Source organism: Panthera uncia, chromosome A2, assembly GCF_023721935.1.
Source record: "Panthera uncia isolate 11264 chromosome A2, Puncia_PCG_1.0, whole genome shotgun sequence".
NCBI lineage: Eukaryota > Metazoa > Chordata > Mammalia > Carnivora > Felidae > Panthera > Panthera uncia.
In genome coordinates this window covers 145,473,813-145,483,980 of record NC_064816.1, presented here as the reverse complement: position 1 = coordinate 145,483,980, position 10,168 = coordinate 145,473,813, and the positions used below count along the sequence as shown (strand labels likewise).

Below are 10,168 nucleotides of genomic sequence, written 5' to 3'. Positions count from 1 at the left end.
TTTTACTTTAAGTAGGCGCCACATCCAACGTGGGCCTCGAACTCCCAACCCTGAGATCAAGAGTCACATGTCCCACCAAGTGAGCCAGCCAGACCCCTTACTTATTCTTTACCTAACAGTACAACATGGACATTCTTACAGGTCAGTATAGAATTCTTTTCCTTTCTCTTTTTTATATAGCTATGTAATATTCTAGAGAATGGAAGTACAAAATTTAAATTAATAACTTTCCCAGTGATGGATATTCAATAGCATGATCTTTTAAAACTGTAAATCAGATCACGCCTCTTTCCAGGGTGCCTGGGTGGCTCATTCAGTTGAGCATCCAACTTGGCTCAGGTCATGACCTCGCGGTTTGTGGGTTCGAGCCCAGCATCGGGCTCTCTGCTGTCAGCGCGGAGCCTGCTTCGGATCCTCTGTCTCCCTCTCTCTCTGCCCCTTCCCTACTTGCGCTGTCTCTCTCAAAAATAAATACACATTAAAAAAAAAAAAAGATCATGCCTCTTTCCCTCAAAGGCTTTCCTTTTCACATGGAATACGATCTACATTTCCTACCACGGTGTAAAAGGCCCTGGATGATCTAGTCCTTGTCTCTTGTTAAATTCACCTTACACTGCTCCTCTTCTTGCTCACCAGACCTGACACTAACTAGCCTTCTAAGAAGGTTTTTTTCCACCTTGTGGTCCCTGCATATTTCTTCTCTTAACCTGTAAAGGTCTTCCCTGTCTATCCTCTTCCCTATGCATCAAAATTAAGTTCCTCTCTTATACTTTCTCATAACATCTTATAAACACCTTCATGGTATTCATCACCAGTTATAACCTTATCTAAGAAATTGTATTTACATGTCTTATTATCGAATCTCTGCTTCCTCTACGATGCACTGTGCTCTATGAGGACAGATACAGTGTTTTGCTGACCTCTGATTTGCTGTACTACCAGCACCTAGCACAGTGCTTGAAGGTAGAAAACATTTATCGTGTGAATAGATGATATATCCTACACTGAGTAATCATTAACCCAGTTAGATAATGGAATTTAATGCTAATTAACTTTTAAAATGATATGAGATTACATACTATATGGCTAAGTCTTATGATATATATATATATACACATATATATACAGTATGTATATACACACACACACACACACACACACACATATGTGAAAACTTGGTAACCTAGAGCAGTGAAAAGAATACTGGCATGAGAGGGCACTAATTAGTTAGTGACCCAGGAAATGTCACTTCTTTGCTGTGAGCCTCGATCAAGGAATGACCCTCAGCAGGTGTGGTATTGCCCCCTAGTGCTGGATACTCTGGGAGGTATTCCTGGTCTTTAGAGAGCAGAGAGGCCAGGTAACTTAGACTTCTTGCAAAATGTTGGAAAAATTATTTTGTGTCCCTCATGGCTTTTGAATGACCCAGTGTAGGTAAACTAAACCTGTGTATAACTATCTGTACCTAAAACCTGACCTATTTTACATATGGACGCAAAGCTGTTTTCTACTTTTACATAATTGTAACAGTAAACGTTTTAGGATTGCAGGTACAGTAGACATTGAAGACAGATTAATATCATTCACCAGAGGTGGCGGAAACACCACACCTGTGTCAGTTGTAGCTTTCACATTCATGGGGATTTTACTTATAAATGCCAGCACTTGATTTACGGCTTGATTATATTTTTTAGAATAGTTATGTCTGAGCATTTATGCATTGAAACAGAAATCGTATTATAAATTACTTTCTTTGTATTTTTTATATTATACTTTATATTCAATTTAAATCCAAATCATGCATGTGTATGCAGGTTATATTATCTATGCATTTCATCTTAGGCTAATAAAGGAGATATTATGAAAATATTTGTCATTTTAAAAAGGTGTTGGGTTAAAACAATGTTGTGAAACACTGGATTCTATAGATGAGGATTAAGATCCCTTTCAGGTCTTAATGCAATGGCTCTAATCTTTAATAATGGAAAGGATTCTTTTTATTTTGTTCTTTTCATTACTTTACCTTCCAGCATAAAATTAGTAAGAAAAAAAACACACACATTTAAAAAAACACATCTCCTACTCACAATGTTTTTAGATGGTTACCTAAAGGCGAGTCCAAATGATTTCTCAAATTTCCTTGCTACACAGTAGTTTCATGATTTTATAATTTCAAATTTATGGTTAATCGTGAGTTTATCAAGTTCTTTAAGGTTTCACCAAATAAATTGTTGTCTCTAGCCTTGATAGTGAAGAAACTGAAACACAAAAAATCAATGTATTAAAAACCAAAAAGAATGAAATGAAGGATTCTCACTAGGAGATTAGGTTCACAGATTTAAAATCGCAACCTTTTCCCCTATTCCTTCTGTTTTCTATTTTTCATCAGTTGTGATATACTATGCATTTTAATCATACACTTAAAAAATGGATTGTCTCCTCCCCCCTTTCCTTCGCCCCAACACACCTAGAATAGATACAGGCATTCTTAGAATAGAAACAGGGAATTTCGTGTTTACTCACCGTCGTCTTCCCATATTTAGAACAGTGCCAGGCACACAGGACGAGCCCACTGAGCATTCATTGTATGAATGGGCGAAGAATACACGCAATAAGCAAAACTGAGTGCTTCGAGCGCCACTTTCACCAGAGCTCTAGGAGACCAGCGGGTGGGATCAGGAACTTGATTTTTGTGATTGAGGATTCGTCGGCGCTCGTAGGGATTGCGAGTACATTCTGAACATTCGTTGGGACGTACTGATATGTGGTGGTTGGTGAACTTCATGCACAGAGCCGTACAGGTAGTACACCGAACTAACAATGATCTGCAGCGAAGTCCACATAATGTTCTCAAATTTATATCATTAGAAACACGTTTCTCTAAGTGCATGGCTCCATCGTTCTCTGGTATATCTGTACAGGACAATTTAGGATACTTCCTCACTGGAGATTAACGGTGAGGATGGGATCAAGGGTGAGGGCTCCAAAATGCGCAAACACGGGAAAAGGGGTTAACGCTCACTTTTCGCAAACAGACGCCAATTCAGAGTCAAGGTCTCACCCCAGATCAAATCCCGCGCTCCTCCTACCGACAACCTGCCTCTACCCCGCCTCCTTTAATACCTATGGTGGGCGGGGCAGAGAAGAGACGTTCCCGGCTCCCCCTAAATTGGTTAAGCTCGCCCGAGTTCTGGTATCCCAGTTCTGAGCACACACCGAGGAAACGGAGCCGCTAACGAAGACCGCCGACTGAGTGACAGCGGAGCTTTACACGAGGACAGAGAACGAAGCAAAATACGAAGAAAGGCAGCAGTGTAGCGGCCACGTGAGGCGGGCCATCCCGTCCACCCTCCGAGCGAGAACTTCAACTCCCGGCTTGCAGCTGGGCGGTTACCCTCCGCGGACTATAACTCCCAGGGTGCTGCGGGAGCGGCCTCCCGGCTCTCCTCCCACCCCTCCCCCGCCCCTCCCGGCCTGATCGGCGTGCGCCTGCGCACCGGAGGCCGGAGGAGTCTTACCCTAATGTAAGATGGTGGCCCGTCTGGCTGTGGAACCCACCGAAAGCTGAGAGTCTGTCTCTCAGCCGTAAAGGTCGGACTCGCTGAAGCAATCAGGCCCGGTTCTGAAGAGTTTTTTCCCCGACACTCGTTCAGTGGTCTCTTGTGAGGACGCGGCAGCGCGTGGAGTCGGCTAAGGGAAAAGCGAGGCAAGGCAGGCGGGTGAGTCTATGCGGGGCTGGGCTTAGGGGAAACCCGGGGCTGACCGGCTACGAGAGAGCGGAGGCTTCGCTGGGACTGTGCAGGCCGCACCCCCCTTTCTCCCCACCCCCCGCCTCATCTTCACCCTCCTCCTCCTTGGTCTTCCTCCTCCTCCTCCTCCTCCTCCTCTTCCTCCCTCTCCCCTCTACGCCACAGCAGTTACCACCAGGAAAAGGGAGCGGGGCAGAAGGCGGCGCGGCGGCGAGCACCGACTCCTTCGAAAATTTCCTCAATTGGGGGAGCCGAGGCGGCTTCTCGTCTTCAGCTCTCTCCCCTGCGTTTCTGTAGGGGCAGAAATCTTGGGTCCCGGTGCTCCCTTGTTTGCCCAGCCCTCTTTCCCCTCCCTGACGTCCTTGTCCCGGTAGCCCCCGTCTCCCAAGACCCAAGCCATCACTTCCACTCTGACCCGAGTTGTTGCTGCTCAGCAGTCCCACTACTCATCATTGCCCACTCGTCCTGCTGTTTGGTTTTTGCTCCACTGCTACCACTCTGGAGACACCCTTTGCCCCCCTCTCGTGCTTGCAATCAGCCCCTACTCTTCTCTGCCACACCAGCGCTTCTTCCGATTTGCAGCCTTTCCTTTGACCACATCTGTCATTTGAAAGCTGCCCTTAAGTATCCAGATGATGCTGCTGCTCGATCTAACCCACCTGTTTCACAGCTTTCTTGGGAATTGTTCGTTCCTTCCCTCTTTTCTATACAGATTCTTTCAACCTACACTTGCAGAAAAAAGGGATGCCCCGTGTTGGCCCCTGAAAAGTCAAGTTGGGAAGTGAATGAAGTGAGGTAGGATACTGTTAAAACGTTACGAGTGGAGATCATTTATTCAGGCTACTCGGGTCGGGAGAGGAACGTTTCCCTTTTGCTTTCGGCGATCTATTTGTGGATTATTCGCTCTGGTGGGACCTTTTTTTCTCCTTCTATTTTTAACCGGTTTCTCCATGCTGCTAAGCATTCTACTGAATTACCTCTCCCCAGGACACTTAATGTGAACTCTGATTATACCAACAAATTAGCCTAGGCATTTCAAAATAAGATAAATCTGGCGTAGAACCAAATCACTCTGTGAACTCCCCACGAAAATATAAGAGAGATTTTGATTATCTGCCGGTTCTGTGTGGGTTACAGATCCTTTCCCTATTGAAAAGTGATTATTGACTAAGCAAGTTATATTGAGGTTCAGCTTAATTGATGACATATTTATGGTTCCAGTGGAAATTTCCTTTCCAGCTAATATCAGACTTAGTATTTTTGGATTTGAGAAGTTCTCTCTTTCTAACATTTCTAGAATGGCAGTAATCCGAATAAATTGTCTTCTCTTGAAAACTTGTTGGGTATGTATGCAAAAGGAAAGTGAATTTTTTTTTTCAGAATTAAATCCATCATTTTTTCCAGAAAAGAAGGGGGCTGGGAAAAGAAATGACAAAGCTATGCCCTTACATGCATTTGTTGGCACTCACTGTCATTATTATCTACATTAAAAAGCAGAAAACTAGGAGCATGAAGTGGTTCATGATGTCCATTTTTTGACGAAAGCAAAATTGAAATGCCCTGACTAATGGCACAAGGGGAAGAAGGAGACTACAATCACACCACTATGAAAAAAAGAATTAACAGGAGAGAAAACAGGATTTCCCAGATCAGATACATATATTTCAACATTTCACGTTTAACATAAATAAGACACTGTGTTCTTAAGACGTAGGTAAAAATGTTAAAAGTCATAGTAGCAATTTCATGCAGCAGTATCCCTCTTATTTGCAAAGTGATATACCTCAAGTGTAAATACAAATACATACAGTTACCCTTTTCATCACTTCTGCACATTATTACTGTGATTTTTATAAATTTTACCCGTGATACTTGAGGAATCTTCATTTAGCATTATGTTTACTCAATTGTGGTAAGTGCTCTGCTTTATCAAATATAAATCAAGGTTAGAAAAGCTGTTTACAAAACTTCCTTTTTCCTTTTAGCCACTTTAAGCCCCAATTTGGGGAAACTAAATCCCTACTCTGAGGATTTCAAGCAATTTACGTAGCAAGATTGTCCTGAGTTGTAACTTGAGGTTTTTCCTTTAAAAATTACTTACATTTAGTTTGTTAGTAGGAACGTGTTCAATACAATTGATCTTCAACTCTAAAATATGTCGTTTTTCTTTGTCATACGCTGGTGGAGAAGCCTTCCACTTTGTACCTGCAAATAATTCTAACACACAGGTTTAGAAAACCCTTGGTAGTCATACTTGGCTGATTGGTAAGCAGTGTGTTCTAGGAGAGGACTGTTTGGCAGAAAAGTATAAATGATGGTAATACATCTTTGGTAGAGATGTTTTACCTCATTAAGTATATTCTCAAGTAATTTTCTTCACTCCACACTTTTCTCCTGCAGTCATTAAATTCTTAGTTTCAGCCCTTGGAAGTCAAAATGAATTTACTTTGGGATCTTTAGTACATTTGAAGAAGGCATTTAAATTTTGTTGACATTTTGATAAGGAAATCAGGAGCTATAATTTCAGAATATTTTTGTATGGTTTAAATTTTTAGATGTAACTTAAACATGGCAGCTTCATACTTTCGTGCATTTTGTTTGTTTGTTTGTTTGTTTGATAGTTTGGAATACTTTCTGCCAGGTTCAGTAGTTGAATCCTTCAGACGAATAGATTTCTCTAGGAAGGTTTTTGAACATGAATTACTTTAAGTTGACTTATTACATAATATTTGTTGTCATAAGATTGCATAGGCAAATCTTTAATTTTATTAGGGTGAGACTGTTAAAATCAAATGACAAAATGCAGGAAAATTTTTGTACTGCCCTTCAATTTCACTAGCAATAACTTTCATTGTTTTGTAAGAGAAAGAGAGTATAAAAAGAGTCCTTGCATTAGGGGAATTTTACTTTAAAAATGATTTTAAATGCTTAAGAGAATGAAGAAAGTATTTTCTCAGTTTCAACAGTATGATTTCAGAATGCTTCCCTTTCCTTCCCTACTCCTGGTTTTAAGGTTAAGAAGCTACACTCTTCATTTGTGTGCGTGCATGTGTGTGTGCTTTGTACCTGCCAGTAATAACTCAATTGAATCTATTTCAACTCATGTTATTATTTTTATAGACCATTCAAGTGAAACAGAAAGTTTTAATTTGGGAAAATTTCAGCCTCTGTCAGTTAGCTTTCTGACATTAAGTGTAGTATTGTCTTGACTTTTAGTGAAGGAAGATACATTTAGCTCAATTGGTTCCAAAGAAAAACAGTAGGGAAATAGGTTATAGAGATTTTTAGTGTTCTAGAAATAGTATAACTAGAATGTACTACATACTTTTCTCAAAGGATTTGTTAATCTAAATGGAACTTGTAAATGGTTTTGATCCCACTGGAATAGCATGTATTGGATAAAACTTAACACACTCTGAGATTTAAAAAATATTATCTTAAAAAAATTTTGTTACTTCAGAAATACTAGCAAAATCTACAAATGCCCATTCTTATATAAAATGTGTCAATATCCCTGATAACTTAATGATAGTAATAAACATTTTCTCCAATTCTGAGATTATGCAAATTTTAAAGATGGAATAATTTACTCAATTATGTAGTGATGCAAGGAAAGAAGATAAGTGGGACTTTTTAATGACACAGTGGTTTTCTGAAAGAACTTTTTTTCAAAATTGTTTTTAATCTTGTTACTATGTGGTCTTCTTTATTAGAAAAGAAAAGATTGTGTGGGGGCGCCTGGGTGGCTTGGTCGGTTAAGCATCCGACTTCGGCTCAGGTTATGATCTCGTGGTCCGTGAGTTCGAGCCCCACGTCAGGCTCTGTGCTGACAGCTCAGAGCCTGGAGCCTGTTTCCGATTCTGTGTCTCCCTCTCTCTCTCTCTGACCCTCCCCCGTTCATGCTCTGTCTCTCTCTGTCTCAAAAATAAATAAACGTTAAAAAAATTTTTTAAAAAAGAGAAAAGAAAAGATTGTGTGGTGAATGTTAACTTTTCCAAGTGTAGTAGTATAATCCAGTGGGTTTTGTCACATTTCTTTTTCATGGTGTAATTCTTTTAGTTTTTAATCGGAAATTAGTTTATGGAAGAGAAAATGTCAACACTATTTTGGCCCCTTAGATTAGCCTACTGTAACAGAGTTTTCTTTTACTAGAAGGGAGAATTTACATGCTACCAAAAAGATGATGATTACTTTTACTTGCTAGAAAAAGTTAATTTTCAAGATAGTACAAGTACAAGGCAGCTTGAGGATGGGTTTATTTTTCTCCTAAGAACTTTATGTGTGAGGAAGGTTTCATTCTTACAAAACTCTGTTTATACAAGAGTGTTGTCCTGTTTTAAACTTTAATTGCATTGGGTGATGAGGAGATGATATATCACTATTAGGATAAACCTCACCATTTGTCTATGTGCTTCTCTGATATCTTTTTTTTTTTTTTTTTTTCATAAGAGTCTCTCTCTTTTTTTTCATGTTTATTTATTTTGGGGGCACCTGGGTGGCTCAGTCAATTAAGCGACCGACTTCAGCTCAGGTCATGACCTCACAGTTCGTGAATTCGAGCCCCGTATCGGGCTCTGTGCTGACAGCTCAGAGCCTGGAGCCTGCTTCGGACTCTGTGTCTCCTTCTCTCTCTGCCCCACCCCTGCTCATACTCTCAGTCTGTCTCTCAAAAAAATGAATAAACGTTAAAAAAAAAAATTTTTTTTTAACGTTTATTTATTTTTGAAAGAGAGGGGGAGGGACAGAGAGAGGGAGACACAGAATCCGAAGCAGGCTCCAGGCTCTGAGCTGTCAGCACAGAGCCCGACGTGGGGCTGTAACTCACAAACTGAGATCATGACCTGAGCTGAAGTCGGATGCTTAACTGACTGAGCCACCCAGGTGCCCCCTCCGATATCTTTTCAAAAACAAGTAGTATGTTTTTTTAGTTATGGTAACCCAAGTCTTACCTCTTGAGTGTTGAGACAAAGTATGGAGAGGGAAAATCAAAAATAATCATTTTGGTTTATTTCTAAAACCATCCTGGAAAAAAAGTCAAGGCAAAAAAAAAAAAAAAAAGCAGTGTAATTAGAAGAATAAAATGACGACATTTAAACCTAGCTGGTGTTGCATTCCTGCTTTTGGAAGAAGTTAATGAATGATGTTGTAGGAAAATGCTGATTGATTTTTGAAAAGTAGCTATAGACTGAAATATCAAAGGGGTAGAGCATTCCTTAGCAACAAACAGATACATTGTCATTAAGCCAAATATCTGAAGTTTCTTAAGTATGTTTTTTCAGTCCTTGGAATAAAGAGGAAGTGCTAATTTTTCTGATTATTTAAGAACCTATTAATTCATTCCTTGTTGAGGGCAATAGGTGTCTTCAGATTGTGGATTTCTTGAAATAGTATTGGCTGATTTGTATTATTGAACATTGTAGCAACTTTTTTCTTTTTTTCTACTTTTTGTATCCTTGATTTTTTTCCTGATGTTTTTTATTTCCTGAAGTTTGGATGGACCTTTTTGTGAATGCTGTAATTGACTAAAAATTTGAAGTATAAACAATTCCTTTTGGTAATAAGATGAGTTATTCTTTTGATAGAGAGCCTCCTCCCCCCCATTTTGATCACTTTTTTTTTTCTTTAAAACTTAATTTTATTAATCCTTAGAATTAGGGTGCTACAAGTTCCCTGTTAAATTAGATCTTCCCGGAGATTTGTTTTCTTACTCTGGGGACCTAGGTATTTGTTGGGTAAAGAACATGTTATAATTTATCTTGGTTTTGTCATTTAAAATGAAATAAAGATCATATTAATACTTGAGCCCTGGGTTGCTGGGTGGCTCAGTCATTTGAGCGTCTGACTTCTGTTCAGGTCATGGTCTCTCATTTTGTGGGTTCTAGCCACGCATCCAGCTCTGTGCTGACAGCTTGGAGCCTGGAACCTGCTTCAGAATCTGTGTGGTCCCCCCCCCCCCTCACTTGTACACACATGTACACATTTTCTCTCTCTCTCAAAAGTAAGTAAACGTTTAAAAAATACTTAAACTTGTTAATGTCAAAAAGTTTTAAACAAGTTTAAAAGTAGACACCAATTGGGGCTCCTGAATGGCTCAGTAGGTTGAGCATCCGAGTCTTGATCTCAGCGTGGGTCTTAATTTCAGAGTTGTGAGTTCAGGCCCCGCTTTGGGCTGCATACTGGGCATGAAGCCTACTTAAGAAAAAAAAAAGGTGACACCAACTTCTATGTAGCTGTCACTCAGCTTCATAGGTTATCACCTCATAACCAATCTAGTTTCATCTATACCCCTATTTAGTTCTCATCCCCCTACTCTTTGACCTGGATGATTTTGAAGCAAATCCTAGTCATCACATTATTTCATTTGTACTAGAGCTCTTTTGACATAATAAAATATCTTGATTTTTTTATCAAGATTATTT

The 10,168-nt window shown here is 39.9% G+C and overlaps 1 protein-coding gene and 1 long non-coding RNA gene across 9 annotated transcripts in view; one reads left to right on the top strand and one right to left on the bottom strand.

Annotated features, from left to right (window-relative positions):
• Positions 1 to 2,154: 2,154 nt before the first annotated feature.
• LOC125930171 (uncharacterized) lies at positions 2,155 to 3,460 on the bottom strand. Its single transcript, XR_007460097.1, has 2 exons — positions 2,524 to 3,460; positions 2,155 to 2,258 (listed from the first exon to the last, which is right to left on the bottom strand). It is a non-coding gene; the product is annotated as an uncharacterized LOC125930171 (long non-coding RNA).
• A 23-nt stretch (positions 3,461 to 3,483) lies between these two features.
• CNOT4 (CCR4-NOT transcription complex subunit 4) overlaps positions 3,484 to 10,168 on the top strand; it is a 146,332-nt gene continuing 139,647 nt past the window's right edge. For 2 of the 8 annotated variants that reach the window (XM_049641902.1, XM_049641899.1), the window contains exon 1: positions 3,484 to 3,719. The gene's annotated coding sequence lies outside the window, so the exon portion shown is untranslated. Of the gene's footprint in view, positions 3,720 to 3,747; positions 4,545 to 10,168 lie in introns of those variants that run through there. The other 6 variants (XM_049641905.1, XM_049641904.1, XM_049641907.1 and 3 more) reach the window with 4 other exon arrangements.